The sequence below is a fragment of the Bison bison genome, unplaced genomic scaffold, assembly GCF_000754665.1.
Source record: "Bison bison bison isolate TAMUID 2011002044 unplaced genomic scaffold, Bison_UMD1.0 scf7180017864309, whole genome shotgun sequence".
NCBI classification, from domain to species: domain Eukaryota; kingdom Metazoa; phylum Chordata; class Mammalia; order Artiodactyla; family Bovidae; genus Bison; species Bison bison.
In genome coordinates this window covers 4,292,435-4,301,293 of record NW_011494881.1, presented here as the reverse complement: position 1 = coordinate 4,301,293, position 8,859 = coordinate 4,292,435, and the positions used below count along the sequence as shown (strand labels likewise).

The 8,859-nt window shown below is 43.2% G+C and overlaps 1 protein-coding gene across 1 annotated transcript in view; it reads right to left on the bottom strand.

The window, feature by feature from the left end:
* LOC104997466 (core histone macro-H2A.2) overlaps window positions 1-8,859 on the bottom strand; it is a 52,949-nt gene that overhangs the window by 32,694 nt on the left and 11,396 nt on the right.

The window sequence follows — 8,859 nt, the reverse complement described above, 5'->3', positions numbered from 1 at the left end:
CAGGGGCCACAGGTTTGCTCCCTGGTCTGGGAAGATCCCACATGCAGAGGAGCAACTAAGCCCATGCGCCACAACTGCTGAGCCCACGAGCCTAGGACTAGCACTTCAAAACCTGAGAGGCCACCGCAATGAGAAGCCCGCTCACTCAAACTACAGAGTAGCCCCTGCTCATGGCAACTAGACAAAGCCATGTGCAGCAATGAAGCCCCAGCGTAGACAAAGAAATAATAAAATTAATTCAGTTTAAGAAACAAAATGATTTTGGACTTCTGACTTCTAGAACTGTAGAGAATAAATTTGTATTGTTCAAAGCCACTAAATTTGGGGGATAACTTGTAACAGCAGCAACAAGCAAACCAATATGGTTCCTCTTTGCCCTGATTTGCTTCTGCCTCTTGTTAATAAATAGTACAAAGTTAATATGGCCATGCCTATCGTAATGGTTAGCTTTGACCCACAACTCAGAGCTGATGTGCACCTTTTAGACGGAAACACTTCTCTAAATTCTCTAGTAATGTAGCATCCTTGCAAACAGAAATATGCCAGAAGAGGCAGTTTTATTGAATATGCTAATGCAGAGTAACAAGCAAATGAAAAACCACAGTGCAACTCAGACTCTTGCTCTTTGGAATGGGGAACCCAGGGTGATTTGGGGGAGGAGCTTCAGAATCAGCACAAAGAGGTGACTTCAGTACAATGCATGGAGAGATACGTATATGATTCATTGTCATTTCAGGAAGCTATCTTTAGTGCAAAGATGAAAAATAATTATATACTTCTGAAGAAGCCTTTGTAAGGCTAAAACTAATTCAGAGAATTGTAATAGAGCTTAACCTGTTGGTGGAGAGAGTATTATAACCAAAAAAAAGGAATATAGGCTAGAATAAATAAAAGCAAATTACAAACAAGAAGGACCAAAGAAAAGGAAACAAAAGTTTTCTAGGAAAAATGTTAGGGAATCAAACCTCTCTGGCCCAAGGGCAACATTATTTTCAGTGGCCATTTTCTTTGTGGATGGAAAATGAGAAGGTCAAAAATAAAATTGGTTCTACCTGTCGAGGCAACACAAGTTTTGGCTCGGTCGGTTTGCCAACAGCCAAGATGTCAATGAAAGTAAAAAAAAAAATGACAGAAGAAAGTGCTAGATTAACTCATGACTAATATGAAAGATACAGAACTGGGATTTATTTAATCCAGATGGAAGACTGAACATGGAGTTCAATTTTCTAAAGTATCTGATTACTCTGTACGACTGAGGATTTTTATATAAAAACTATGGAATTAGCAACAAAACCCATGCTCAGCACCCTCTTATCTCAGAGGTAAATGATGTAAGTTAGAGGCATTTTTACTACATACATTCCATACATTCTTATGTAAGAATGTTATGTTGTTCTTATGTACTTACTGCACTCCTATTTTATGTCATTTTGCCACCGAGAGATGCAGGTATTCATCAAAGTTAAGTACGAGAAAGATGAGCAAATAGCCTAAGAACTTTCTCTCTTTCCCAGTAAGGCACAAGGATAAGACAGCATCAATGTTTTTAGAACTTCCACATTTCTGTGCATTTGCTGCAAACAAAAAGAAGCGTAGTCTCTTTAAGAAATGAGTTCTGGAGTTAAAACCCTGTGCAGGTGCATAAAGATGTGTTAGTGTTGGTAACTCCACTAAACCAATTATGTGCTTTTTCCAGTTACCGTAAGTTGGGGGAGGGGGAGGATTAGTAGGTGTGGTTGTCAAGGAAACCACCTGAGAAGCCCATCACAGGAGGATATACTCTATGGCTACAGTACAACGTGCTGATAGTCATAATCTCTCTGACAGAGAGCAAAACCCACGGAGCACAAATGCCACGAGGGCAGGACCCCTTCATCCCCCCATGCCCAGGACATTTTCTCAGATGCAAACAGACAAAGAATGACTAGGTGTGCATAATAAAGCCACCCAGGGGCTCTCCCAGAATCAGCCAACTGGAGTCACAAATTGCCCTACAAGTTGGTAATGAGGACTGGCGGTAGAAGAGAAATAGGGGACTTTAGGGAATTGATGCCTAACACATTCATGAAGATAAAATAGCCAAGAAAGGAAAACAAGGGTTAGATCAAACAAAGTAATATACGAGCTGAACACTATAAAATGTAGGGATCACCCCAAACACTGCATTTTGTATCGAGAATTTCTTCCTTTGGTTTCCAGACATGGCAACTCACTCCAGTATTCTTGCCTGAGGAACCTCACGGACAGAGAAGCCTGGTGGCTACAGTCCATGGCGTCGCAAAACAGGACACGACTTGGCGACTAAACAACAAAAGGGCCTTAGAGTTAGGGATGCAGTGCTATTTGAAGTCTAAATGTGAGGCTGACCGTTGCATGTGCTTTAGTAGGACTGGAGAGTCTTTGTGTCTGCAGACCTGTCTTTTTGATAGGAAATGAGTGACCAAAACCAGTTGCCGTGGCCAGGCACAATAATAATCATTTGCATGAACTACAAGTCTCACTACAGGAGGTCCTGATCAGGAGAGTGATATATTCTGCCAACCTCCCGGAAACCCGCACGCTGGAACCTATCTTGGCTGAGAGATGCCCGTGCCACTAGGAAGAACCCTGAGTCAGACCAAGTATGGGCACAGGCAAGATGATGACTGGCCAGAGTCAACCCAAAACCTAACCCCATCACCACCAAAACCCGAGACAGTGAGCCAAGTGCAGAGCAGTTCTCCTGGGTTCCCTTACCCTGCTGCTCTCCACCCCCTTGTCTATAGTCTTTTGTTTTGTCAGTAGCTGTGTCTCCTTGGACAATTCATTTCCAAGGGTTAGACGAGAGCCCACTCTCGGGCCCTGGAAGGGGTCTCCCTCCGGTGGCATGTGCAGACATTGTGCTGAGTTTAAGCAGCCTAACTCCTGGCCTCGAGGGCTGGGAGGCCCCGGCACAGTGAAAGAATCAGACCACGTCCAGGAATCCTTCGGAGAAGCAGACAGCAGGCTCATGGGAGCTAATAGGTCACACCTGCCGGGACCCATAGATGGAAGGAAGGGTAGAACCTCCTTGGCCCACTTGAGAGAAGACCCTACTTGCCAAATCCCGCTTTGCCCCCCAGCCTGTGCTGGACTCTGCCTGAAGTGGTGAGAAAAGATAACCTCTAACTTTCTTCTTTTCCAGACCACCCCTGACTCTATGCAGGCTTGGTAATACAGGAGTTAAAAGACTTGAATGCGGGTTTCCCTACTCTTGTGAATATGAATCTCTGTGGAGGGGCACTCCTGGAAAGAGAAAAGAACTGGGCAATGTGAAACTTGTTTCACTAGACTAATAATTAAATGTTTACATTTACTTACCTTCTCGAAAACAAGTTCTGTTCTAATTAGGCAGAGCTTAAGGACTATAGTGTGATGTTTGTTTATAGGACTGAAGAAGGAAGATGGCTGGATGAAGCTCTTCCAGTGGTTATACACACTACGCGGGGGATGAGAGGAATGGGAAAGCAGACCAGATACAAGCCAGATCCGCATCATACCTGTCCTTCCACATCTGGAAGACTAAGGTAGGACTACTATATAAAGTCTCATAATGACTTGCAAAGTGAACAGAAGAGTTGTAAGCATGTTAAGTTGAGGGAGGGCAGGAAAATAAAACTCAGGGAAGAGGCAGGGAAAATGAGTGTTGCCTGCTCACTGGCTTTCACCTCTGGGAGCACAGCGGTTGGGAGAACACCACTGGTTTTGTATGTGCTGGGGAAGAGGGCACATCAGACTCTGTTGTTTTAGGATTTATTTTTATGCTTGGGTTTTAAGTCCATAAGAACATGGGTTAGACTTTACAGGTATCACCAGGGACTTCCCTGGTGGCTCAGACGGTAAAAAGCATCTGCCTACAACGCGGGAGACCTGGGTTTGATCCCTGGGTTGGGAAGATCCCCTGGAGAAGGAAATGGCAGCCCACTCCAGTATTGTTGCCTGAAATCACTTTTCATTTTACAGGTATCACAAGGGTAAATATTAAATTGCAGCACTGACTCAGACATGGGCAATAAAAATCACACCAGCCTATTTAAATAACTATTGTATTTCATTGATTTTATGATGCACTCAAAATTTTTTTTAATCTCTAGAAATCAGTATGCATCTTACAATCTATGAGATCATAGATTCAATGAAAGTATTTATGGAGCACTTATTATTGAACAAGAAACCACATTAGATAGCTGTAAAATATACGTGGCCTTTGTCCTCAAATATTTTCCAATGAAGTTGCATGACAGAACATAATGAAGTTTTAAAGATTCTAGAGCCATGGTTCCCAAACTGTGTGCCGAGGGACCGTGGGACAAAACAGCGAATGTTTAAGCTTTCAAGTGGACTTTGGTGATAGTCAACCTCTGGTTGCCTCCACAACCACCAGCTTATTGTGGTTCCACCGGTGGTTCAGGGTAGATTGTACTATCTTCCTTTCGGTGATTCCGTATCTTTGCAAAGCTGAGTTACTGGCTGTTGTGATTAAAAGCAAGTGCGGGGTGAAAATGAATGTGAATGAGAACAGGGTGTTCAATCTGATTCCAAGGTGGGAGAAATCATGTAGTGTCCAATAGGTGTACACTCCCTCTTTCTAACTTATCCCTGGTTATCTAAGAATGGGATGCAATTGTTCTCCTAGTTCATGTGTTATTATTTTTTCAAATGGCTACTAAATTGTTAGGACAGAAATACTTATTAAGTTGTTGAGACCGAACCACTTAATAAATGGAATGGAAGGCTTTTCTTCTGGGTTTTGTGAAAAAAAAAATGGCCGAGACCCTAAATTCTCTGTGAGCTTATATAAGCTGAAACATATAATTAGGACTTGCTCAGGGTCTCCCTAAAGCAGGGAAAACAAGAAAGTTACATAAGTTATTTAAAATTTTTGAATTTATCTTTAAATTTAATACTTGCACACAACAGTAAAATAAAGTGAAAAGGTAAAGAAGTTTATCATTTTATTTCCACCACTAATTGCATTGAAAACTTTAAATAATATGTTTCAATCCCTATCACTGACTCCATCAACTTTAGGGCTTCCCTGACAGCTCAGTTGGTAAAGAAACGGCTGCAACGCAGGAGACTCCAGTTCGATTCCTGTGTTGGAAGATCTGCTGGAGAAGGGTTAGGGTACCCATTCCAGTATTGCTGGGCTTCCCTTGTGGCTCAGCTGGTAAAGAATCCGCCTGCAATGTGGGAGACCTGGGTTTGATCCCTGGGTTGAAAGATCCCCTGGGGAAGGGAAAGGCTACCCACTCCAGTATTCTGGCCTGGAGAATTCCATGGACTGTATAGTCCATGGGGTCGCAAAGAGTTGAACACGACTGAGCAACTTTCACACACACAACTTTAGATTTTGATTCCTGAGCCTTCGCCGTGTAAAATGAGGATGTGCGGGCCCCAATCTTTCCTTGGCCCTCACCTCCTGACTTTACTTCCCTATTTCCACCTCTCTCTTCTGTATTTTCCACTATCCCGAATTACAACATGTGCCTAGGTGAAATTTTAAAAATAAATGCCAATGAATAGCATTTACATGAAGGCTTTGTAAACATCGTTCCCATCAGACCTGAGTGGGATGCTGGCATCACACTTCCTTCTCTGTGGTTCAACGCTAGGACACTCCACACACACACCCAAGTTACTACGGGCATACCTCAGAGATATTGTAAGTGTAGCTCCAGAATAACCCCAGAAAGTGAGCCACACGAATTTTTTGGCTTCCCAGCACATAAAAAAGTTATGTTTTCACGTCACTGTGGTCTATTAAGCATGCAATAGCAGTATGTCTTGGGCTTCCCTGTTGGCTCAGACAGTAAAAAATCATCTGCCTGCAATGTGGGAGACCTGGGTTCGATCCCTGGGTTGGGAAGATCCCCTGGAGGAAGGCATGGCAACCCACTCCAGTATTCTTGCCTGGAGAATCCCCATGGACAGAGGAGCCTGGCGGGCTACGGTCCACAGGGTCACAAAGAGTCAGACCCAACAGAGCGACCAAGCACACAGCACCAGCAGTATGTTTAAAAATATGTACATACCTTAATTAAAAAATAATTTACTGCTAAAAAGATGCCAAAAACAGCTACAACAGAAACATCCAAGGTCATTGATCACAAATCACTGTAACAAAAATAATAATCACGAAAACGTTGGAGATACTGTGAGAATTACCACAATGTGACAGAGGCACACTAAGTACGGCTCCGGTAGACTTGTTCAAGGCAGGGTCGCCACAAAATTTCAATTTGTAAAAAACTGCAGTATTTGCAAAGCACAATAAAATGAGGTATTTGTGTAATTACAGTTGATCCTTGATATATATATATCCTTGTGCAGTAGTTCTTTTTTTTTTTAAAAAACAAAACTTTATTTTATATTGAGTATAACCAGTTAACAATGTTGATTATTTCAGGTGGATAGCAAAGGGACTCAGTCATACATACACATGTACCCATCCTCCCCCAAACTCCCCTCCCATCCAGGCTGCCACATAACATTGAGCAGAGTTCCATGTGCTATAATGTGTTCTATAAAGTAGGCAGGACACTGCATTAGTGAGTGGTGAACAACTGTTCTGGGGAAACAGGGTTGGGTTGCTGTGAGCCTCTGATCACAACATTTTCATCAACGGATCAATACACAGCCTTGTCTGATGTATGTTTCTGTTCAAAGACACCTTATGTAATATGAATTGTTGATTCACTAACACTGAACTCACGGCCAGCATCAATAACTCTTGCTTGAACAGAGCTTATCTAACACACATATTTTCTACATAAGGCACATCTCAGCCTCCATGCCCTTAGGAACACTAGACATCACTTGAAGACTACGCTTGGGGGTCATTTTGAACAGTGAGGTTACTAACAGAAAGCACAAAACTGAAAAACATGGCACTAAATAGACCACAATGAAGACTCACGTATAAGGCGGAAGATGAAACAAGAAGGCAGAGTGTGGCCTTCCCCTTCTCAGCTGGGAAGGTGTGCAGTGGATGGGTCAGCTTTTCCTGCTCTGTGCATGTCTTTGAATGACTGCGAAAGTGCCACAAGTATTGATTTTTGGCTTACCAATAAATTTCAGTGAGTGGGCAAGTTAGCATATATGGAATCCATGAACAATGAGGGTTGACTGTACTTATCTTTGCTCTTGTTGACAGAAGAGAAATGTGCCTTGGGAGTTCCCTGGTGGCCTAGTGGTTAGGACTCCGGGCTTTCACTGAGATTGACTAGTGCTCTCATGCTCAGTCGTGTCTGACTCTTTGTGATCCTACGGGCTGTTGCCCACCAAGCTCCTCTGTCCATGGGATTTTCCAGGCAAGAATACTGGAGTGGGTTGCCATTTCCTCCTCCAGGGGATCGTCCCGACCCAGGGATCGAACCTGCGTCCCCTGCATTGCAGATGGATTCTTTACTGCTGAGCCCTTGGGGAAGCCTTCACTGTAGGGGGTTTGGGTTTGATCCCTGGTTGGGGCATCACCCAGCTTCTAGGTCACACGGTTGTTTGCAGGGGGCACTTCTTCCCCAGAGACATTGTTCCTGGAGCCCTCTGCCCTGGGCTCCAGGGTGGAGTGGTCATCCTGGGGCTGTCTTCCCAGCTCATCCTGGATGCCATGACTTCCTCCTTATTGGCGTTCTCCCTTGTTTTCCTTGTACCTGCCTCATGTTGCTCTTCAGGGACAGTGCTGAGAGGTAAACTTTTTCTTACACAAATGAAATTGTCCTTATTGAATGATCTTTGGATTATTATTTGGTGGAGTTTCTAGCATCAAAGTCATTTTGCTTCAATGTTTTGAAGCCATTGAGCCATCATTTTTGGCATTCAGTTTTACAGAGAAGTTTGGTAGACCCCAATCCCCCAAGCTTTTAAATTTTCTCTGCATGTTCTAAAACTTTACAAGGATGTGTCTAGGTGTCAGCACTTGATGATAAGCCTGTTCAATCTTAAAATTTTTCAGAACTCCTGGAATTTTTTCCTGTTATGTATTTGATTATTTCCCCCATCTCTTTTATTTCTCCCACTTCTCCCTTTACCTGTCTCTTAATCAGATGTCTGTAAACCAGGACTTGGATCTCCCAGATTGCTCCCCCAAGTCTCAACCTTTTCCTTCTGATTCTCAGGCTTTTAAATTTCTCTCCTCACTCCTTTTCTTCCCATGCAGGATCTTAGTTCCCTCTAGGGAATTGAACCCATGTCCCCTGCAGGAAGTGTGGAGTCCTAACCACTGGGCTGCTAGTCCCCATCTTTTTAATTTTAGTAATCATATTGCTAATTTCTGAGCATTCTTTTTTGTTCTTTGATTGTTCCTTTTTCATAGCATCTTGTTTTTTTTTTTTTTATGAATGCACCATGTCTTCCAATCTCCCTGAAACTAGCTGGGGTGTGTTTATATCATCTTCTTTCTCTAAATTATTTAATAATTTAGACTCAGTTCAGTTCAGTCGCTCAGTTCTGTCCGATTCTTTGCAACCCTATAGACTGTGCACGTCAGGCTTTCCTGTACATCACCAACTCCTGGAGTTTACCCAAACTCATGTCCATTGAGTCGGTGATGCCATCCAACCATCTCATCCTCTGTCGTCCCCTTCTCCTGCCTTCAATCTTTCCCAGCATCACGGTCTTTTCAAACGGGTCAGCTCTTCACATCAGGTGGCCAAAGTATTGAAGCTTCAGCTTCAGCATCAGTCCTTCCAAGAATATTCAGGACTGATCTCCTTTATGATGGACTGGTTGGATCTCCTTGCAGTCCAAGGGACTCTCAAGAGTCTTCTCCAACATCACAGTTCAAAAGCATCAATTCTTCGGCACTCAGCCTTCTTCACAGTCCAACTCTCACATCCATAC